A 23,441-nucleotide genomic window follows, 5' to 3' on the forward strand; every position below is an offset into this window, starting at 1 on the left:
AAGCTGTTGAAAATCAGCCGTGCCAATTTAAACATCACAGAAAATATTGTAATACAGTCTGACACTTTGCAGCATGGAAATGACAGACTTTGTAGACCACGAAGTTCTCCTGGCCAGCTTTTGGTAACTCGGTTAGACACCGTCTTCAGTGTATTCACACTGAACAAGAAGAGCAGCTATGTCTCCTGTCTTACCATTTTCAGGTGGCATGGGCAAAAGAGCGGCTGGCTACTCCGTGTCAGTCTGCTCAAAAGCAGTGGCTGACTTTTCAGAGCCTGGCTTGGCTGGTGCAAGAAAACTTCCATGGGAGATCTTTGTAGCTGGCGCGTGGCTATTTTGCAGAGGTCCTGGTTGGGATTTAATAGCCTGTCCAGGCTAGGGATGCTAGAAGCTTTAAATAAGAACATATGGGAAGAGACTTGAGGGTGCTCTTGCATGGATCGCGGTCCTGTTGTGGTGCAGGCACTATTTGCGGTCAGTGCCACCACTGTAGAAAGGGACCGTGATGGTGCTGGCCTCCTTCAAGCCGCCTTTCCTGATTGTGTGTTTCCCAGATGGAAACCTGGACAGCCTAAAAAAAACTCCCCTTGAAGTGTTTGCAGCATGTTGCCTTACCGGTTTTTAACTTCCCTTTGTATATTGAGGGAAGTTTTTAGCCGCTGCGCATGAGCGGTCTGCGCAGAACGCCCAAGTGAGGTGTGAATTGAGTGGAGATGTTTCTAGCTGGGTTGGGTTTTTTGCATACCATTTGTTGGCTTTGCATGGGAGAGTTTAATGATTTAGTTGGCAGTGATTCAGAACAAAATTTTATTTCTAATGTATCTAGGGATACAGGTGTTAACAAAACAGCTTTTGTTTTTCAGATTGCCAGTGCTACGAAAATAGAGACTTCCAGCAAAAAAAGTCTTCAGCTCGTGAAGTGGCAAGGGCGGCACTGAGACTACACCCCACCCACCCTCCGTGCTTTCACCCCAGGATGCAGGGGGAAGCAAGGCATGCGGAGAGCAAATAAGTTATGCAAGGTTTGTTTGTTTTTGTTGTGTCGGTTTGTTTATTTCTGAATGTATAAATTGGATTATGAAACAGTTATAGGCCAAGGTCCAAATACAACCAGCTTCAAATTTGCATTAGTCCTTGGGTCTTAACGTTTCATGTTGGCTGGGTGCCTTTGAGGTTTTAGAGCCAACCAATAGTGAACACCAGCGCTGCGGGGAACGTAGGCTATCTGAATTGTTTCTCTTGAGGCATTCACCCAACTCTTAATGCTTCTGACTTCAAAATAGGTTGTATTTACAAAACTTCAGTCCAGATGAGCGTCCAAATCTGTAAATAGCACAGATGCAGTTTTCTATACTTAACTTAAAGAGGGAGAGGGAGGAGTTTAGGCTTTTTCCTGCCTGGCTATTAAGAGTGTTATGATGTGGTAGATGCCGGTCTGTCAAAGGAGAGGGAATGGATGAGCAGTTTCTGGTGTAGACTGCATCGTTCCAGAATTAGACAGAAAATGGCCAGCAAAGAGGTGCCCTGCTCCCGATGTCTCCCTGTCCCCAAAGGAGAGAGTGGGGTTAAAATTTAATTCTGGTGATCATGAGATGTCTTTCTGCTGTAGTCACAAATCTTATGCATGGCATATGAGAGAGAGACACAGACACTTTGGTTGAGTGTTTGAAAGACCTGGTGCAACTGAGCCTATGAGAGAGCAGGTTTCCTCCACCCCATTTAGTTTTGTCACGTGAAATAAAGGGGCTGTTTTAGAGATTTAACACTTAGTCATGTTGTTTTATAATTATTTTTAATTTCTTCACCATCGTTTCCCTTTATTAACTGAATAAACACCACGTTGTTGTTAATACCGTGCTATCTATTCCACCATGTATGCTACTAGTTAACACAAAATCCAGACATGTTTGGGATTTGTAGCAGGAATCCACTGCACAGCCCTGACAAAGCCACATTTTAGGAATTTCAGGCCTATGGGCAGTTCTGCACATCACAAAGTCCTAGGGAGCAGGGTTGGACCCGAACGCATCCAGTTCATCCTCATTCCCCGGGAGTTTGTCTGACGCGATCTTAAACACATCCACTGGTGAGTGCTGCAGTTTCAGTGGGATTTGGTCTCATCCCGTGCTAGGACAGGGTTGCTTTTCTTGCCTGACAAAATACTTTGTGGCAGAACTGTGCTGAATAAACAAGGGAACTCTCCCAGTTGCAGGTTTTTCTCCGACTGCCACACACCAGGCAGGTGACTCGTAGACCTGATTGTTGCGTGATATTCAAACAGTTACAAAATCTTAATATAGATATATATATTCAGTTTATTTTGTAACCTGCTCATCTCTTAAAATCGGTACCTAATGGAGCATTGCTACATTTTGTAATGACTTTAGAGTTCTTGCCACTTGAAAGGATCTTAGAGCACCAACGCTGTAGAAGTAAATATGCATGACCTGTGCATTTGCTGTTCTTTGCTTAGTGGAGTATTTGACCCATTCACTTCTAAAACAGACAGGTTATTTTTAATACTAGCTTATACATTCAGGTTATAATATAAAATGAAAAGGGATTTGCAGGGGTAGTCAGTGTTATGCTGAACATGATTACAACAGTCTAGAAGCTCTTCTGAATTTTGGAGTTTTCACTCCTCAAAAAGCTAAAGTAATGAAACCAACCAAACCCCACATAGTGAGCTTCTAACTGATTTTAATGAAAGGACAGCCGTGACACTGCCATTGTGGTTGATACAGCTGGGCTTACGGTGCCGCTGTGTTGTGCCATGCTCTAGTGACTCAGGTTAAAAGTGCCACTGAGATTTTATACACTGCAGCACTCATTAAAAAGTCTTAATTTGTCATGTTCGTCAACCTGTTGGGGGCTTGGGGTTTTGTTTGTTTGGTTGGTTGGTTTTTGTTTGACCTGTATTGGTAAAAGGAAGTATTGGACCTGATTCTAAAATTCATGTCTGTTGGGGGATTGGGTCCCACAGCCATCAGAGCCTGCTGACTGGTATTTGCCATGTTTCGGTGCTATGGGGTAGATGCACTATTTATTGCCTTGCAAGTTCTCCAGCTCTTTAACAGTCGATATGCTTTGTTTCTTGTTGATTGTGGTCACCTGCAGCTTTCCAAAAAGCAGTGAAAACCCAGAGTGAGTTTGTCAGTGGCAGAAGGTGAATTTGAGAACCATGTGAAGACATGGAAGAGAAAATTACGGCCTACAGATTCCTAAATGATAAACATACCAAGAGCATCCTAAAATTATAAAGCAGCGTGGTGCGTTAAAGCATTAATTTGCATTTTGGCTAAGGTGTAGCTGCATTTTTGGACTATCCCTTTAATTCTGCTCTGTTAATTACCTGCTGACCAGTTCCTGAGGTGGAAGCAGCAGGAGCTGTGCCTGCAGCAGTTTCCTGACGTAGTGGTTTCTATCAGACGGAGCAATGGGGATTCCTAAGGTTACTTTTGAAACCTGGGGTCTCTCGCTGTAGACCAACAGGCTGACTTGAACAGGAATCTAATTAAAAAGTCCAAGATATTGACTAAAGCTCACAAGTGCCATCTGTTCAGTTTTACAACCTGAAATTACTCGGCGAATCGCAGTAACAAGTTTGATCGTTCCTGCATTTGCGTTGCAGCGGAATTTTGTTACGGCGGCCGGCCTGTGCAAGCAGAGCTGTGCAGACTCTGTTAGCATCAGTAACCGCTTGGACTTCACTGAGTGGTCCAGCAAAGTATGTTCTGGAGATAGAGGTGGTTTAAAACTTAATCTCATGAGGAGGTGTTGATACCCTGCAGGCCCTGTGCTGATTTAGCAGCTTAGAGCGCGCTTGGAAGGGGCAGCACGCGATGAGTACTAAGGAGGTACCCGGGCAAGGCGCACTGCCTCGGGCTCTGCCGGAGCAAGCCCTCCCTGGCTGGCTGGAGTTCCCGCTGGAAGCAGGCAGGTGGATCACTTCCTTTGCAGGATGATGGGGCTCTGGTTGCCCGGATCCGAGGGCTCTTGGTTCATCTGGCTGAAGAAGCTGTGTATTGCACGTTGGCCTGAAAGTGTCGTTCTGCCTTTGGGCACCACTCAGAAGGCACAAGCCCGCATGCCCATGGTATGCACCACCCCTCACGTTGTTCTGGAGAGTGATCTGTTGTGTGCACGCGTGGTGTAGGTAGGGAGAGAGCCGGTTAGTGAGAGGTATGGCTGTGGTGAAGGTGGAAGAGTGAAGTACCTCTTGGTATGTGCTCACGCTGGATCTTCAACGGTGGTGTAGCCTGAGGAAGACGGACATCTGATTTTTCAGAAGAGCCTCTTTTGGTGCAAAGCTGATGTACAATTGCGATAAGTAGGTCACCGTGTGCTTACTTGAATAGCTGTCTAATTATGGCCCAGCATTGCTGGCATATGCAGTAAGACTGTGGACTCAGATGTTCAATTAAGATATGATCATAACTCCATCTTGCCACAAATTGTTCATAGGTTAAAGTAATTAAAAACAAGACTTGGTTCTTTATCTCCTTTCCAAGTGAAAGTCTTACTACTGTGGTTGATTGGATGAGAAAATGCCAAACAAAAGTCTATAGACCCAGGGGAAAAAAAACCCAAATTTGTGACAGAATGACTGCGAAACTAATCAAACATGGGAGAGGACACACACCAGTGTCTTCACATAAACCATGGAGCAGAGCAATCTTAAAAACACTTTCAGTAATATACAGTGTCAGAACCAACAGTGTACATTCAAACGTCATGTGAAACAAGGCAGGGACATGGCAGAAAGAAGCTGTGCGGCTGTTTGGGCAAGCCCCTGTGACTGACGTTCAGGTGTAGTCCAGGGGAGGAAAGGTTCAAACCAGGACGAGGAAGAGGAATAGAACTGAGGGAAGCCTTGTGGCCTGCTGGTTAAGCTCTGTATTCAGAAACCAATTTTTTATTGACAGGCAACAGCAGATAAACTCTGTAAACTCAGTTACTGATTTCCTAAATAATCAACCTGGTGTCTGCATTTTTTTGCAGTGTAACCCTAGAAGGAATATATAAGGCCAGAAAGACTTCAAGTTTGAGGTAATGTTTAGCTCTCCAAAGCTGGCTAGCTGTAGTTACTGCCTATCCATATTTTCTAGATGTACATTAATTTCCCCATTACCTCGGTGTTCTCTGTCACAGCCTTGTCCTCCACTGCCCGACAGCTTGACTGCACTGTCGGCAAGGATCATCAGCCTTACTGAAGATGACACTGAGAAGTTAGGCACGGCTGACGAAGCTTAACGATGCTACCCTCCAGCCACAGGGCAGCTCTCCCTGTTATGTTCACCCAGTATGACGCTTCTGTAAGCTGGCGAGATACTGAGATGAAAGGAACAAAGTGGCACCTCTCCCCTGTCGAGCTGTTGGGGTATGCTGCGGGAAGGGGAGCACAGCTTCCTGGGGGGACCGTGGGGTGCCCACCTGCCGTCCCGCTGGGACAACCGCCTGCGCGCCTGCTCTTGCTCCACGGCCAGCGAGATGTAGCTCGTCCTTTGTGCCGGAGAGCTCATCCTCCTCTGCTGTACCATGAGGTGGCAGGGGGTTGGTGTGTGCAGGTTGCGCGGCCGATACCCAGTAAGCATCGCACCAGGTTTTCCTGGGTCTGTACAGCTGGGCTTTGAGCACAAATGGGGGTGCTTTGTGCGAGAGCACGGGCGCGGGAGGAATATTTGTGTTTATATGTCTCTGAGAGGCGTTGTAAGTGAGCTTGCTGTCAGTCAGGGTTGGATCAGTGTTCTCCCACCTGAGCCTTACCACCGTGATCAGTGGGGCTACAGGCGTCCCCGCTCGAGGTTCTGACAGCTGCTGGCTTTTTGTCTGCTCGGACATGCACTCTCCTGCTGAGGATGAGCTCTCATTTCTGCTCCCTCTTTCCAATGTCCTGTGAAACCTTCCAGTGTAACCTGCCTTCCCTAGTGAAATATTGTCTTTTACCCTGATATGTCAGAGACATTTTTTTTTTCTTCTTAAAATTATGTACATCAAGTGTTCCCTACAGTCTTCAGCTGAATTTGCATATGGAGCTAATCTCTTAAAAAACATGTTTCACTTTCATATTGGAGAATGACATATTTCAAAACCATTGGCTGTGTAACACAGGATAATGTTAAATAGGGTAGCAAAATGATCTTGGAAATAAAAGGTCCAGAAAAGAAAATGATGGATAGTGGATATTGAGTAACCTCACTTCAAAACAAAATCAGTGTTTCTTGTTCACATGTTCATGCCTTGCACAACCTTTGATGTCTTATAAAAGCATTGTGGACAATATTAAAATAAATTCGTGGGTGCTTTGTTTTGGTTTTTTTTTTTCCCCCTGTCTAAAAGACAACGTTTAAGAAAATGTTGCCTCTCCATATTTGCTGTTACAAGCAAACTTAGTGCTTAGTCTAGTCCTAACATTGCATACTTTTCTTGCTTACTTTTCTGTCTGGCCTGTTGTCGGCATTTAAGAAACAAATATTGATGGATCTGAGCAAAACACGCGTGCTAAATTTAGGATTTTTATAAACATAATTAAAAATACTTTCTTTTTTTGTTTTAAAAAAAGAAAACATAATATATAATAATTCAGTAGTCTGGAGTTCAGTGCAATTCCCTGTAGCAACACTAATGTGGTAGAAGTTTCTTCAGTGCTGCAGAATTTAGTTTTCAGGTGGCTGGGCCTGTAAATGGAGCCTCAGCTCATTTGTTGAGGTCTTGCGTGAAAGTTCTGTTTTTCATAAGCTGATACAGTTGCTGTTTAGGTTGCCCATAAGTGGGGAGCTTGTATATGAGTAACAGCTGTTGTTAAGAGTCCAGTATCTTATGAAAGACATTTGGCCTTCAGCTATATTTCTCCCTTTGGACCTACCAAGCCATTTGATTTCCCAAAGTGTTCTTCCTTTGAAGTCTCTGCAGTATATCTGAGGAGGTGACAATATAATTGCAAAACTCCCTTTTGTTTGGGACCAGAGTGGAATTTGAATGGAAACCAAATGGTGCCACCCACTTTCCTGCATCTCTGATAAGGGATCTTGCAGGCTGATGGCCGAGGAACTTCCCTCTAACCTTTGTTTAAAAATACAAAGCCAAAAAACGCACGCACCCCCTCTGGTTTTAGGAAGTGCAGTGCTCTGGATTGAGTCACTGCAAAACTTGAGTTTTAATGCTGTGGAACTTTTCCTGCGCTATTGAAATACGACTGGTGTAAGACCTGCCGCGTTGTTTTGCTGGGCATGAAACCGTGGAAAGGGCAGGGCATGGTCCAAATCTGTATCGTAGGGACTGGACTGATAAATCAGCTACGGAAGCATCGAACCTTCAGCTTGTTGGCAAATCGGAGGAAGGGGCAGAAATTGCATGGAAGATGGGAAGGCATCAGAAATGGTGATTAAAGCAATCTTATTTACTGTTTTAGTTTTGTATTTCAAAGATTTTTCTTTACACTTTTCTGCTTTATGGGTTGGCACAATGGATGGAATTCTGTCGCTATTGAAGTTAGTGGGAAGTTTGCCATCAGCTTTCATGGGACCAAGATTTCACCCGTGGTGTTTTAAGATGGTTTGAGTGTTTATATAGCATGTGTGTATTTTATGATTCCTTGGTTTGTAGGTAATAGTGAAAGTGTTAGGTAGCTTTTTCAGTTACCTGAAGAAAATTATACTTATTTTTACAGTGGGAAGTTTCACCTAGTTAGAGCAAATTTTGTACTGATTTTCTCAAAACTTCCTTTATTTTTATTTTTTTTTGTCTACAGGAAAGGGTGTTTTTACTGGCAGACTAACTTCCACTTAAGACAAAAATTGGCAATATCTTATGACTTTTAAGTTATACAGTAGTAAAACTAGTCTTCTATTTCTTTGCTGCTTAGCTAACATGGTTTAGGTATTTCACCAGCTATGTGACCTTGATGTACTTAATGGTAAAATTGCACATTAAATTTTTTGAGGAAAGGAATTCTTTCTCAAACAAACAAACGAAGTGTCATGGAATGATGTGGATGTTCTCCTGACTGCTGTCTTGAAACAGCCCTGCTAATTCCTCTAGTGGGTAAGGAAAAAAATTGCATGAAAAAATTACATTTAAAGTGTGCGTCAGTGTAATCTGCTTGTGTGGACCTCTGTGTGTTCAAATTCATGTAGAATACTTCTGCTCTCTTTTCCTAGAAAATAAGAGTATAAAGATATCTCATTTTGATTCTTAGCCTAGGACACTGATGTCAGATGCAATTGTTTAATATATTGTATACATATCTGCCTATGTGGCTTTCATATATTTTCATTTCCATTAAAAGGCTGCATGAAGGATGAATGGGAATAGTAGGATATTGAGCAATAATACAATAGTAGGCTGAGATATTTCTCTATTTGCTGGCTATTTTTAACTGGTAAAACTTAGATGAAAAGCAGTTCTCTATACTGTGCATTCAGTTAAACCCTCACAAGCTACGTTCTAGCATTCCTAAATAAAATCCATGTTAAAATGTTATTGAATTCATCTGGCTTCCAGGACATGGTCTTCTGTTGCACATTGGCAAACCTGAATGAAACATGATTATTTCTTTGCATCTGTTGATATCGTGCTGTAACCTGAAATAAGTGCTCTTGAGGGCAGGGACTGAATTTTTACTCCATCCGCTACCTGATGCAGTAGGAGCTTGTGGGAAGGGAACGGATGCTTTTGAGCATTAGAGCAGAATAACACATGTGAATGGGATGGTATCTGAATGGAACTGGGGGTAGTTCATGGAATCATAGAATGATAGAATGGTTTGGGTTGGAAGGGACCTTTAGAAGCCATCTAGGCTAGCCCCCCTGCAGTGAGCTGGGACATCTTCAACTGGATCAGGTTGCTCAGAGCCCCGTCCAACCTGGCCTTGAATGTTTCCAGGGATGGGGCATCTGCAGCCTCTGTGGGCAACCTGTTCCAGCGTTTCACCACCCTCATCATAAGAAATTTCTTCCTTATATCTAGTCTGAATCTACCGCCCTTTAATTTAAAACCATTATCCCTTGTCCTATCGCCTCAAGCCCTACTAAAAAGTCTATTCCCATCTTTCTTATAAGCCCCCTTTCATGAGGGAGACAGATGAGGAGAAGACGTGAAAGCTCTGGCATGAGGCTTACTGCGACTTTTTTCCATGTGGCCTTCTTTTCCCCAGCCATTGCTTGAGCGTTCACCACACACTGATCTTCAGCTTGCTTGTTTTCACAGCCGCTGCAGGTCCCCCCCTGCTCCGTCCATAGCCACTGTAGATGAACTGTGGCAGTACTGAACAGTAAATACCAAATAAAGCGCATTTCCAGATGGCAAATAACTAACTGTTCCATAGCTCCTGGCCTCGTTCATCCTTTTCTCCTCTCAGCACCCAGAAACCCTGCTGCGAGAGGGAAGCCTTTTTGGTGCTTGCTCGTTCCTTGCGTCGGCAGCATCTGGGTTGTTTCAGGAGCTCAGCAGATTGCTGTGCTAGAGCTTAGGAAATGATTGTAAGATGTCTGTGCTGGTTTATTTCCTGCGTGTCATTTCCCGTGATATTTCTACAGAACAGCCCTTTCTGTTGCACAGACATAAATCACCTGCGCTATAACGCTGCCATGGAAAGCAGAGCAGTGCGTTACACGCGCGGCACATGCAGTGAGACTGCCGTGCTGTCTACTAATGCTATTAAGTATGCTTAATATAGTGGTAGATTTCTGGAAAATCAAGAGTGAGTTCTTGTGGGAGTACTAAAATAATAAATTTATGGATATTTGTGTCTCATTTCGTGATAAGTCTAAATGTACTTCTGTCTTCTGAAATGCTTTTGGAACAAGCTGAGTCTTTAGCTAATGCACATACCCTCTAGCTTTTACAGGCTGAGATTTCTTTACTGTTGGCTTTGTTCTTCCCAGAATATTTTTCATTTCTTCTTAAAATAATGTGAATTTAGATCAAAGTATCAGCAAATAGCACGGGATTGGCCATATACCCAGAATCTCAAAATCAGTATTTATCCAGACTATATATAGCTGATTGATTAAAGTGGTTTCAGGTTTTGTGCAAGTCAAGGAGCTATTTATGTGTGTTGGAATAAAAGCCATAGTGTTGAATAAAGTTTTGATTACTCACAGAAGTTGGAAATGAAGAAATATTTGATTTCCAAGGCTTTTGTAGAATCAGTAAAGGAAGATTTATAGTAAAATTCAGGAGATGAAGGGTGGGTTTCCTAAGTTCTTTGGACTTCATGAGAAAAAACATAGAGAATGAAGTTGACATTTGACAATATTTTAAAATTAATATATTGCAAGGGCAGAAGTGATCACTGTGGTCAACTAGTTTGATTTCCTGAATAACACAGATTGCGTGACCGAATTTTTTTCTTTCTAAAACATTAGTTCACATATTTTTGTTTTAAAAAATGAAAATAGGTTGCAGTCCTTGCTAGACTGCCTCATGATTACTGTATTTCTATAATTCCGCCCAAACCTTGCTTTGCCTCTGCTGCTGGTCGCTGCTGGAGATGGGCTCTCCTAAGCAGACCTGTGAGCCTGACCCACCACGTCCCCTTCCAGGTTCTTGCAGAATGTGATGAAATAAGCAATATATGTTGCTTTACCAGATGCTGCTTTTCTGCATGTATTTTGACAGACAACATCTGTAGAGTTTGGGGTCGCTGAGCCCCGTCCATCCCTTGGCCACCGTTCTGCCTGGAGAAGCCCTCTTGTCCCCGCACCCATCTTTCTTCTCCCTGTCTTTCCCCCTCTTCCTCCCACCCTCTGCTGGGGATAACAATACCACTTCAGCACAGCACTTCTGGATTTGTAAATGAAAAGCCCCGTTCGTTATGAGAATATGCCCCGTGTAATTGTTTGAACGTGCTTTGCCAGGCAGTAGCAGGTGGCATTCAGCAGTAAACAGCCTGATTTTTTTTAACTAGTTACAATAGCAGAAAATTGTAATAATTTCCCTAGACAAAGTCTTGGCATCACTGAACGCTGTGGGGATTTTACCATCAGTGAGATCTGGGTCAGCATCCATCCACTGCCAGTTTTGTCTTTCTCCCCCACTGCCTTGGGCAACTTTGAGGAAGATTTCCCCCCCTGGGACAGAGCTGGCAATCTGGATGTAGCGCTGAACGTTGCCTCCTGCAACAAACGTTTATGGGTATTGACAGTCCTTGTCCAAACCATGTCATTACTTCAAATGTTGGGAAATTTTGAAACTGAGTTTTTTATAACTGGAAGGATTCGGAAACCTTAGTTCCAGTGTCACTGCTTCTGTCTAGGGTGGAAAGAAAAGAGCAAGTGTTACACTGCAAAGTGGTAGCTGAGTTTTTGGATAAAAAGTAACAAAATATTCTGTCTGTCATACAGAAATCTGACTTTGTCGTGAAGATCAGTTTTCATTACGGGGGGGAAAAAAAAGTGCAGAACCGTACTGTCAGTTAGTGGATGTTTTTTTCCAAACACTTCTGCAAGGAGTGTATGGAAAATTTATACTATGATTTTTCCAAAAATGTAGTCTAAATCCGAAAGGGCTATTTTAAAACAAATACAGTATTAAAAAGTTTCAAAGCCATTAGCTGTGAGCCGTGTGTTATTTATTTGGAAATAATTGCTTTTGCCTATGTCCTGTAAAAATGGATCCAACCCACTGACACTTGCAATAACCACTTTTTGTTTCGTTTTGGCACAGTTGGTTACTGGAGGCTTTTAGCACCATTGTTAGGGATAATACGTCATTCCTCTCCCACGTTGCCTTTTTTTGGGCTGATTTGCCTGTATATGTAACCATCCTAAAGTAGCCTGGTCTTAGATGTCCTTATACTTAGAAAGCTTTCCCTGACATCTATACAAAGGTTTCCCCACGGAAAATCAAGCTGATTTATTTCTCATCTATTCTCAATGAGGCTGGCCAACAGCTGATCCCGAATCTCTTTATAACAGTATTTTATATACTGAAAGAATATTCTGCTTTCCATTTTGTGTTCTCTTTACTAAAGAAGTTTGTCGTTCCTTTTTCATTTCTTCAAATTGCCGATGCCTTTCATTTAAATAACTGAAGAAAGTAATGCTCTAAAAGTTCATCAATATTGTTGGAGAGATAGAATTATTATCTTTGATCATTTTAATAAATCAAAGAATACTTTTTTTTTAAAAAATTCTGACTTGTATTGTTTTGTGCCTATATCTTCTGTCATAGTGTTGTTCCCACTTCCTTCATGCACACCTGGAAAAAAAAAATATACTAAAAGAAAAAAAATAAAACCAACAGCACAAAAATGATTATTTGCATGAGGAGAAGAAATGTAAATTAATTTCCATTTTTTTTTAAGGAAATTGAGCTACCCTTAAAGCTCGTCACTTTTTTTCCTACCTGTTGTCATTGTGATGCTTTATTCTGTCACTTATGTGCAGGGTGTGCTTTTCAGCCAAATGGACAAATGCGGACTTCATTTTGGTTCCCCGTTGCACCAGTGTGAAAGATGCAAGGTGGAGTTCTTGTTTTCCTGGTAAAGATCAAGAACGCGTCACACGTTTGGAGGAGTTTATCGCCTGAATTCAGCAATGTAATGTGCAAATAGAGAGGCCTGGATGTGGCTATCCAGTAGCGATTGTGCCTGACGTACGCAGGCTGGGATGTGGCTAGCTACAGAGAGGAAGGTGATAGATGGATATAGTTGCCAAATGTTATGATGCGCTTATCAGTTTAATTGGGAGATGGGGCTTGCGTTTCTGTACCTGACTTCTACACGTCAAATCTCCCTCCTTGCACCTTTGAGGAGGAGAGCGGGGCTCTCGGACCTTGTGCTGCCCTAGAGTTCCTACGTGAAAATGCAGTCAGGTGTTTTCGGTGAGATAGCGGAGCATCTGGAGACGGGCTGTGCAGTATTGGGCGCGTCGGGGAGCAACAGTGGTCTGGGGTGGGGCTGCTGCCTGCCGGGCTCTGCCTGGGTCACCAGATAGTGGCTAGGGGACGTTAGAGCAGCTGCAGGAGAGGGGGTTCCCTCCTGGGGTCTCCCCCCCGCCTGACACCAGCACCCGCCGGAGGGCCCGTTGGAGGGGCTTGTGCCAGTGGGAAGATAACCCTCCCTGGAAGGCGGGGTGCTGGAATAGATGAAGGGTTGTCTTTTGGACAAGCCCTTATAATGCCCTTAGAAAAGGGCCTGACAGTGGCCTTCTCCCAGGTTTGAGTCCTCTTAGCAGTTGGGGAAAGGTCCGGGGCGAGGGGCGCGGGGGGGGCTGGGCAGGCAGCTCCTCACTCCGCTCGCCAAAACGCTGCAGTTGCGTGATGGTTTGCGCCACCTCTGGAGACCTCTGCTTCTCTCAGCTGGTGGTTAGGACACATTTGCGCCTGTCCTCTCTATTTTCAGAGCAACAAAACCCCAGCAGCTGTGGTGTCACGGTGCCTTTAGCCTGGGAGGCTCTCCGGAGGGAGGGAGGCAGCTCGCTACAAATAACCTAATGTTGCAGGGGAAAGCAAAAGTGATCTTGATTTATTGTCTGATTTCAGAACATCAGTGCTCTCTCTGCGTAATAAGCAGTTCATATTCACTGCTTTGTTTTGTTTTCTTTAGTAAGCTGTTATAGTGGAAGAAAAGATAGGCGTTCCAAGATTATTCAAAGCTGGTTTTGACGCCATGGCACAGACGGAATAAAGAAATACAACAGAAGTTGATGCTCCTGCTAGTTGGGGTGGGCAGAGGAACTTGAAGTCCAAGGATGTGAGTGGGAGAGGTCCACATAAACCCGGAGGATGACAGCACGGCCATCTGGCCATCTTGCAAGCATTGGCTCAGGCGTTCTCAGCTCTCCTTCTACGAGACATTTTTGTTGCACGAAGCCGCAGCAGAAAGTGTTACCTGTATCCTAAAGGCCAGGTCGCAAAAGCCAAGTGATGCAGTGAGACAAGCACATGGGGAGAGCCAGGTGGTTGCAATGGATGGGGCCATGCAGCAGAGGAGCTCCCTTCCACCATGGGCTCGGCCCTCCTCGCTGCCCATGTTCCTGGGCAGCCGGCTTCAAACCAGTGCCCACAGCGGAAAGCCGCTTGTGGTGAACCAAGTGGGCATGACCCAACCTGCCATGTCGCCTCACATAGGTAACTGGTTGGGTTTTGGAGACTTCTCAGGCTGTGATCGGAGTGGGAAGCAGGGAGAGGAGGAGCTGGAGGGGTGGCTGGCAGGGGTGGGAGGGAGCAGCCATGTGTTGAAGAAGGGCGACTTCTGCAGTAGGGGGAGTGGGGATGGAGAACAGTTGTTAAGCAGATGAAGTTTGTGGCACTGATGTGAGAGTAAGGGAAGATGGGAAGAGGGGGTGATAGAGAAGAATAGCTAGGAAAAGAATCCGGGAAGCACAGGAAAGAAAATCAATACATGCCATAGTTTGTGTTTTATAATTAGTTGGGTGAGCAAAAAGGCAACTATGAGATTGGTCTCTGAATGAGAGACAAACTTGTATGTAATTTGGACAGCTCGATGGCACCCCCTCGTTGCTCAGGTTGTAACGTACCTGGATTGCTACACCAGGCTATGTCCATGAGGACTCTTCTAGCTCTAGAAATTATTTAATTTTCATGTAGTAATGCCTGTATGTGCAGATGTTTCTTATCTTCTTGGAAAAGGAAGTAGGAGAGTTATTTCAAGGCAGAGAGAATACCCTTATCTGGTGCTCTCCTTTTTTCAATTACTGCAAGATGTGCAACTTGTCACAAAAGAGGAAAGGCTTATTTCCAGGAAAAGTAGCAGTTGAAAGTGTCGATGAGTGTGTTACTGGGGAAAAAAAACCCTGAAACAACCTCATAGAGTAGCTTGTATCTTGTATTTTCATAGCAAGAGAAGAGGCATGCATATGTTCTGGCTGCAAGATTACTCGGAAGAGAACAGCGAGTACGAGCACCCAGCTATCTCTGGCACTTGTTCAAAGGGGGATCAATTAGTCTCTGAAATGCCTGGGTCATTCCGCTAACTGTAGCAGGAACTTGGACTGCTGGTTAATTTACCAAGTTAGCTAAGATCAGAGGAGATGAATCCCACCCCTCTCCAAGGGCTGGTAAGTGGGATCCCATGGGAGGCAGCTTGGAAGCACAAAGTTGCTCAGGAAAGCTGCCACATCTGTGGGGACTGCCTCCCCGCTGCTGAAGATGCCCAGTGCAGAAGAGTCATTCCGCGAGTGTCCGGGCGGTGCTTTGGCAAGGTTTGGGCTGCGTGGCAGAGCTGCGTGCTGCCTCCGAGCAGGAGCAAGTTCCGTCTCTCGTGCACCATTCAGTTGCTGCACAGATGGAGTCAAAATGGCATTTCAGGCTGACTTCCCCACGGTTTGTTTATCGCTTGTAGCGGTTTCAGGAAATGCTGCAGTATTAATGTTGCTGGGATTCTTGGATGGTGCCATTTCCGTCACTTCGGGAGCCATTGTTCTGCTGTGCGAAGGGCTGTCGAGCATTTGTTTGACACAGGGATGGTACACAGACGTTTGTGCTAAGACACGCTGCTTCTTTCTTTTTTTTTTTCATGTCTTTCATTTTCTTAGGACATTTTTGCTTTGCGATCTGTCACTCTACTTCTTACAGGGCTTAACCAGTAGAGTTTAATCAAAACCTTTGGTTAACACAGGGATATATATATGTGTGTGTGTGGATATATTATATATATATTATAGATATATATATATAAAATTTTTTTTCTTTATATAAGAAGAGTTTAAAACTTCCAAGGTGGTATTTGCCAACGAGTTGTTTTATAGACCACAGCAGCTTGCTGACATGCTAGCAGCAAACATAAGCCTGCCCAAACTGGCGAGAACCCGATGATTAGAAACTGATCCGGGAGGTTCATACATTTGCAGTGGATTCAGAAGAGGAAATCTTTCCCTTTTCAGATGCAGAAAACTCGTCTACTATTACTACATGCTGCCTTCCTTCAAGTTATTCTCAGTAGTAATACAATTATCAGCGTTCACAGTGATAGCAAAAACCTTCCACCAGTGTTCCTGTGAAGCTGTGAATCACACTTCTGTTGAGATGCCTCTTGATAGACTGCATGACCAATGGTAGTTAGAGATGTTTATGATGAATTATAATATGAATGTGAACACAGTGTGAATTATAATACGAATTGGCTTTGATTTGCAGAATATGTTACCTATATTGAGCTAATGCTGCTTATGGAGATATGGTTACCTGCTGTATTCACAAAGAACTGGTCTTGTCCAGTTATGTGGCTGGCCCTGTTAGACCTGCACTTTAATCAGTCTTAACTACCCCTTCCAGACAGATTAAGTAATATTCTTTATGGTTTGCCATTGGAGAAGCTAAATGTAATCAAAGGTGCAAACCAGTGGTATTGAATCTGATATTTGGAGCCAGGAGCTGCTTCCTGCAAAGGCAGTCTGTTGGGCAAGTCTTCATCGTTTCAGGTGTGTTTTCCTTTTCTGTAACCGTGGTTTCTCAAATCATGGTTCATTAAAGTGAAATTAACCTAAAACCAGAATCTGGGTAGTTGTTGTAGGATGCTGTAAGGCCTGATATTTTCTCATCTGCTTGTACAGGAGTGGTTGTGTCGGAAGGCAGTTTGGCTGCGTACTTGAGCGGGTGGGCAGGAACTGGATGTTTCTTGTGAATTATTTTGAAACTTTGACAAAGACATCACGAGTCTGATTAGATGCTGTTGCTTTATAGTTTTCTTCTGTGAAATACTGACCAAAGCAATAGCTTTAACTGTTGTAGGATGTACTTGCCCCTCTTTCCTTACCTTGTAAGGTCCTAGAGAAGGATTAAATGATGTGGTTATGGTGCCCAGAGGCACAACATTTGGTTGGTATGGGCAGTGAGTCTCCAGCTCTTGTTTTTCACCAACTAGCTTGTTTCCAGGGCATTTTTGTGCAGCCTGGAGGGAGGCTGGGGTGGGCTGCTGGGTCACCCCCAGGGTGCAGAAGTACTGGGGGGTTAGCAGAGTGCAGAGGAGCAGTCCTGGCCACAGAGCGATCTTACAGACTTCTCCCTTGCCTTTTGCTGTAGTCGGGAATCGGATGTCTGCTACTGTGGCCGTGTTGCTTTTACACCCAGTCTGCAGACTGGGGAGGTCTGCACTGCAGCAACAGCTTCTGCTTTCCTTTCCGAAAGCCAGCTCTTGGGTTTGGGTATTCTTATAAAAGTGGACATGGCCAGCCTTGGCTCTGAGGTTGCTGCCTGCACGTGGCTTGCTTTGTGTAGTTGCCCATGCCTGGGATTGGCCTGGGCTGGCTCCTCTACATTGGGAACCACGCTCCTCTTGCTGTGAGGCTGCTGAGAGTTAAACTGTGGAGGAACAGAGAGGAGGAGGGATGGGAAATGACATGAAACATGTTTGAGAGATGTCTAAGTTTTGATGAAAATTGGAATTGAACATTTGTATGCACTTAATTAAGGGAGGAAAAAAAAAAGGTACAGTTTTATTCTTACTGTCATAGCTTGTGATGATGCATGGACTTGCATGTTGCCAGAAGCAAACACGTAACAGGAGAGCAACTGCGTGGTCCCTGCGGGTGCGAGCAGCCGGCGACCACTTTGCGAATTGCAGGGCTTGGTGCCACCAAGGTCTCAAGGTGCAGCCAAACGCCTGCTTCTGCTGTTCCCGGCTGGGTCCTGGAGTCAGACCATCGTACTCTTCTCTCTTAACTCCATCTCCTTGGTCCTTCCTCTCTTTCTCAAGTGTGTCAACAAAGGTTTTTGCTTTAGTGAGTGCTTTTGTTTGCAGGCAAGGAGCAAGGTCCTGCTGCCCTGCCTGCATACCTACCCAGTCAGTTGCGGGCAGCGTGTTCTTCTGCCCCCACTTACGGGGCAAAACTCTGGGTCGCGTTGAACTATCTGTTCTTAATACCCTTGGGTTAGAAAATGGCAACACCTTCACTGCTCAGCGCGAGGCTAGATGGGCGGCTGCCTCCCACATCGGACAGGGAAAATGGCAATTTACCCCTGCCAGCACAGAGCGTGCTGTTTTCGTGCGTGCATTATTTGTGCTTCCCAAATATTTCTCCTGCTCGACATCATGCAAAACAACGCTGTTTTGTTTTCATGCTTTCTTTTCTCTTGGTCAAATGTTTGTGTTTAAGACTTGATTAGTTAAAGCACTCGGGAAAATTAAGTAGAGCCTGCCTTTTTCGATGGCAAAACAAAACATGAGGCGGTTTGAGTGGAACCAGTGTTTGTCTGGCTCACAAATGAAGGCTCAGATAATACTCTGCACATTGTTATTGTTTTCTTTCCTTTTAGTGCTTTTTTGGGTGCATCAAATGCCTTAATATGCAGCAGGCATCATCAAAAGCTACCCTGACAAGCAGCCTGAAATGCTGCTTTCAGCAATGTTTGCTCGTTCTTAATGACTATTTAGTAGATCAGCTGAGTAATTTCAGCAGCAAGTTTCCAGCAGATTGCAGATCGCCCTTGGACACCCGTTGCGTGTGTTTAAGAACCATCTTTCCTCTGCTTCTCACCCGGTGGCTGGAAACTTATTTTGCCTCTGATTAACTCTGCAGCCTGGCTTTTCAAAAGAGGACATCTGACACTGGTAACATTGCCTCCACTGCCATCGCTATTCATTAACTTTCAACGGCGCTAATAGCATTTCGCAATGGGTAACATCACCCGTCAGCCCAAACTGCCTCAGAGCACAGCACCCCAGTTGCTTCCCCCCTGTGGGCATCGGCAGGAGGGGAACCAAACCCCTCCCTGACGCAAGGGGCGAGTGTCCCTTCAGGCTAGGCATGAGGGGTTTTTGTCCTTGCAAAGACTGTGACAGGGCTTCAGAGCAAAGGCCTTGCAGCCTTGTGCCTGCGTGTTCTCCTTCAGCCTTCCCGGGCCTTCCTCAGCCCCCCAGGACAGCCCCCAGGCTCCTGGGCGATCAGAGGAGGACGCGTTGCCTCTGGTAGGCAAATGGTATCATGCATCGTTTGAAATAATAACACGAGGATTGCAATGGGGCAAATCCATCTGGCAACTGGCCTGGCTCTAAATGCGGTCCTAGGTCTCTGCTGCCTGCAAAATGTATGTTGTCCTTTTCCCTCCCTTTTTTTTTTTTTTTCTTGTCAAAGTCACAGACTGCATTTTTGTCCTACCAATTTATTTCAGTCTGTGGAAAAATTGAGATCTCTAGCTTTTTATGTCCACTTAAAAGAATTCAGCAGAACTGGGATTTTGGTGACACCACTTCTGGAAATACTGAACCAAGCTGTACATTTACCTGACAAACATCTGCAGAGGTTTCTGGGCTCAGTCCCTGTTGCAGGCTAGGTAGCTGCATCATGGTGAATTATATATAAATATCCCCAGGATGGAGGTTTGGTTGGGGAGCCTGCTGAAACCTGCTGCCTTGGGCCCCTGCCAGCCCCTGGGGCTGCAGCCGCAGCGCTGGCGGGGCCCCCGGTGAAGCAGCCATGCCCTCCGCTGCTGCTGTCGCGGGGCTTTGCTCCCGGGACGAACCCTGAGAAAGGGCAAACCACCCGGGACTGGATGGGTCAGACCCCTAAAAATTCAGGGGGAGGGCTGGGCTGTAAAACCTAGTTAATAAACACTCTTGTTTTACTGGTGGAGCAATGCACAAATCTTCTTAATTTGCCATCCCTATTGTGGTACAAGTCAGCATCACCTTCTTGGGTTTTATTTTCTTCTCTTTCATCCTCAGATTATTCCTGCAAACAAAGAGGAAATAATTCTGACAATCATTTATTGAAGGTAGCTCATAAAACAATGGAAGGATGTAGGCTGAGGCATAAATGGGGTATTGTGACAGATGTAGATGATTATTAACCAGCTGATGTTTCCGCAAAGGCTTCTAATCATAAACACAGCGTGGAGTGAATCTGGGTATATTAATAGCAAAGGTTTTATGGAAAATCTGAGTGTGGGCTTTTTCTTTAACATCCCATTTCCTGCTTTAATTGATAGAGTGTGAAGCTTTCATACAAATAATTTTGAAACAATTATTTTGAGTCTCTGACATTAAGTACATGGTACAGGCCAGGAACAACATGTGGCGGAAGGATTTCTTGAAAAGGACTCCTACGGTGATGCTTTTTTAGAGATGTGACTAGTGACAAATGCTAAACTCAGTGACATAATAAAGCCAAGTGGCTGTGGTAGGGGAACATCTATTTGTGTCCATGCAACCTATGTTTTAATGTGACTTTGCAAGAAAAAAGAAGATATTATCAGAGAGAGATCATTATGCTGCAAAACTTGTGGGCTATGCTTCCAATTTTTCCCTGGCTTTCTATCAAGTGCCCTCGTATTTACTTTTAGTCTCATATTGTCCTGCGTTATGTTTGGGGAAATATAATGCTAGGTTTGTACTGTAATCACTGGGTTAGAGTTGAAACACTTTAAATGTGCACCTTTCTTTAGGAGGTTTGCTACAGCTTTGGCCTATCACTCTCCTTTTCTGAATTTCTGAGGGGGGAGTAAAAAGGTTAAACAGAAATTACCCAAATAGTGTGTTGAAAGCTCTATTTAACATCCTATCCCACAGCTCTGCAAATATTGAGTCCTGATACCATTCGCAAGCATAAACAGTTTGTTTGCCTTATGGCAGCTGGTATTGTTGATATGTAGAGTGGTTGATTGCAGTGGGGATAAGATGGGGTAGAAAATGTTGAGGAAGGGAAATATACTGCTATAATACATTAAAAAGACAATATGAGTGCCAGTGCATGTGTTGTTTTATAATAATTTGTATTCTGCCAGTATCAGCCAATGTATATCAGACATTTTGTGACAGAAAGGGCCCCATCTTAACATTTGAAAATAAGGGAAAATAGCATAAGTTTCATTAAAAGGTATGGACTGGAACCAGCACTCCAGAAATGTGGTATAAAGGGGACTAGCAGTATCGAACTCGTGGCGTGTGCTTTCTGCAGGAACACCGACAGGTCCGCAGCAAAACACGGGACTTACTGTGCGTGGTCTCTCCTAGCTTCAGAGCCTGTTTTCTGGTAGCTAATTAAAAAAACCGCCAACTTTATTATTCTTCATCTTAATTGTTATCTCCTCTTTTTTTCTTTTTTCTATTTTTCCCCCCAAATCTGTTGCTCTGCTAAAGAAATCTGCTTAAATGAAGCAGTCTGTGCCAAGTGAAATCATTCAATCATTGGTGCTTTTTGGTCTTTCCTTTGAGTAAACAGAGCCTTCCTGATGGTAGGGCAGCTCCTCAGGAATTCCTTTATGGTGAATTAGGCAGGGCAGTGATGAATAACTGGGGGCAAAGGACACTCTGAGCAGCAAACCAAATTGATTACCCAAGTCCTCAGCTAACTTCTTTAGGGCCATTTTGGATGAGCCTGGTATCCTCTAAGGCATAGGTGGAGCCTAATCTCACCCCAGGGGCCTGCTCTTGTTAATGTTTGTTGTCTGCCATGTCTGCGTGCAGCTTGAGAGGGCTAAAACTGTAATGAATTAAGGGTTTATAAGAAAGACCAGGAGCTGGGGTCTTCGCACAGTCATGTTCATGGACCCCTGGTGTGTGTGGGATGGTGGTGGCAGGATGGTGACTGTGATGCTCTGGGTAGCCCTGTGTCTCTGGCCGTCTGCCTCTTTGCCCTCTGTTCCCCCACCAGCGTGCCCCTCCCAGGCAGCCAAGCCACCCCCGTTGCTGGTTCGGCGTGGCCGCCTTCCCTCTCTCGGCACTTCCGAGGCAGCTTCAGCAGGCACGGGCTTTGCCATGGGGCTGTTACCCGTCCAGATGCTTGAGGGGTTCAGGAGCTGCAGGGGTCCCACGTGCCCATGTCCCAGCACAGCACGTGCACTTACCAGGGGAACACGGCAATGTGATTTCACCATCCTGCCATGATTTGGGGAGCATCTGACAAGAAACCCAGAAAGACCCTTTACCAATGCTTTCTGTCTACAGCAAACCTGTGATCTGCCACATCTTGTTACAGGAGAGAATGAAGCATCATGGCATGGACTCTTTAGGTGCATTTGATTTGGTAGCAACCTAACAGGCTCCCTACTGTCTTGAGAGACTTGTCATTCCCAGAAATCCTTTCTTTTATTGTTTTCTTTAACTAATTTTGGCTTCGGAGGCTATCACCATAACAGCAGAGCATCAAGCTAGTCTGTAGGAGAGTGGAGCATGACTCCCCCCCCTTGTATGCGGTATAAAACTAAAATGCTGCCTGATCACTATCTTGAAAGGCTAAGGTGAATCAAAGGTGGCTTATTCCACTTATTTTTTTTTTTCCCCTCCCACTGTCCTTTCATCTCTTTTGCATGATCCTCTCAAGATTCATGTAAAATATGACCCATTGTTACCTATCTGGTTAGGTTTGAAGAGGCCCTGGATTTAATAGCATTTAAATGCTGTTCCCTGGTGAGCATGTTGGGGACATGATTGAAGATAGAGTGAGGAAATGGGATGTGGGACTTGGGATGAGAGCAGGAGGGAATGGTGATGCCAGCCATTCGTGTTTGCACTGCCAGCTTGCTCTGCTGATAAGAAATTACTTCAGCACTGTCTGGTATTTTCAGACTTAGTTTGATGATGAAATATGCTGCTTTTCATGGAAATTATACAGACTTACTGTGAAATAAGCTTTGAAATGGTTTTAGGAGCATCCCTGCTGTTGTTTTCCAAAGAACACGGACTTGGATGGGTAAGTCTTGGTTCCTGTGAGGCTACATGACTTATCCACAGCCCCAGTCACTTTGAGGTGTGCCTCTTCCAGTGTGGCCTCCATGGGCCAAAATGCCTTCACATATACCCGCTCCAATATGGCTTTACCCACGGCTGCAGCCCCTCCAGGGGTGTACCTGCTCTACTGTGGGCTTATCCATGGCCACACGCTTTGAGGTGCTGTAGCATGGACTTATCCACAGCCACTGATGCTTCCAGGTGTACCTTCTCCAGTGCGGATTTACCCTTAGGCCACAGTCCCTTCAGAGGTGTTACCTGCTGCGGCACAGACATAACCACAGCCCCAGGTGCCTCGAGATGTACCTGCTCTGGCATGGGCTTATCCATAGCCACAGATGCCCCAAAGGGTGTCCTGCTCCCATGTGGGCTCATCCCCAGGTCACAGTCCCTGCGACTCGAGTTCACACCAGAGCTCTAGCCTGTCCAGTACAGCGGCACAGGAATAGCAGCGATGCCCTGGCCATCGGCCAGCCCAGGCACATGGCCATGGCTGATATCAAAATGTTCCCAGGCACAGCAGAGTAAGATGATAAGCAGTACAGCAAGCAGCAAAAGCAAAAAGCAGCTACTAGATGAGCATCAGACCCTAATATACAGTAAGGCAAGCAAGCCCCATGGCAAGCACAGAAGCCTGCTGATTAATAGCCAAGCAGCAATAACAGCTATAAATTCTGTCTAGCACATTCCAATCAAACCTGTCATTATCTTGAACCCTTAGAGCCCCATGCTGGTTGCCAAAAAGGACTGTCATGGTTTACCCAGCCAGCACCTAAGCCCCACCCAGCCACTTGCTCACCCCCCCCACAAA

At 44.9% G+C, this 23,441-nt stretch overlaps 1 protein-coding gene across 5 annotated transcripts in view; it reads left to right on the forward strand.

Moving 5' to 3' along the window:
• The window catches only part of TIAM2 (TIAM Rac1 associated GEF 2), a 158,668-nt gene that overhangs the window by 12,404 nt on the left and 122,823 nt on the right, over positions 1 to 23,441 (forward strand). For 2 of the 5 annotated variants that reach the window (XM_035899856.1, XM_035899861.1), the window contains exons 2-4: positions 864 to 1,022; positions 13,550 to 14,027; positions 14,804 to 15,023. The gene's annotated coding sequence lies outside the window, so the exon portion shown is untranslated. Of the gene's footprint in view, positions 1 to 863; positions 1,023 to 13,077; positions 13,189 to 13,549; positions 14,028 to 14,803; positions 15,024 to 23,441 lie in introns of those variants that run through there. The other 3 variants (XM_035899859.1, XM_035899858.1, XM_035899860.1) reach the window with 3 other exon arrangements.

The sequence above is a fragment of the Egretta garzetta genome, unplaced genomic scaffold (genome assembly GCF_000687185.1).
Source record: "Egretta garzetta isolate BGI_Z169 unplaced genomic scaffold, ASM68718v1 scaffold397, whole genome shotgun sequence".
NCBI lineage: Eukaryota > Metazoa > Chordata > Aves > Pelecaniformes > Ardeidae > Egretta > Egretta garzetta.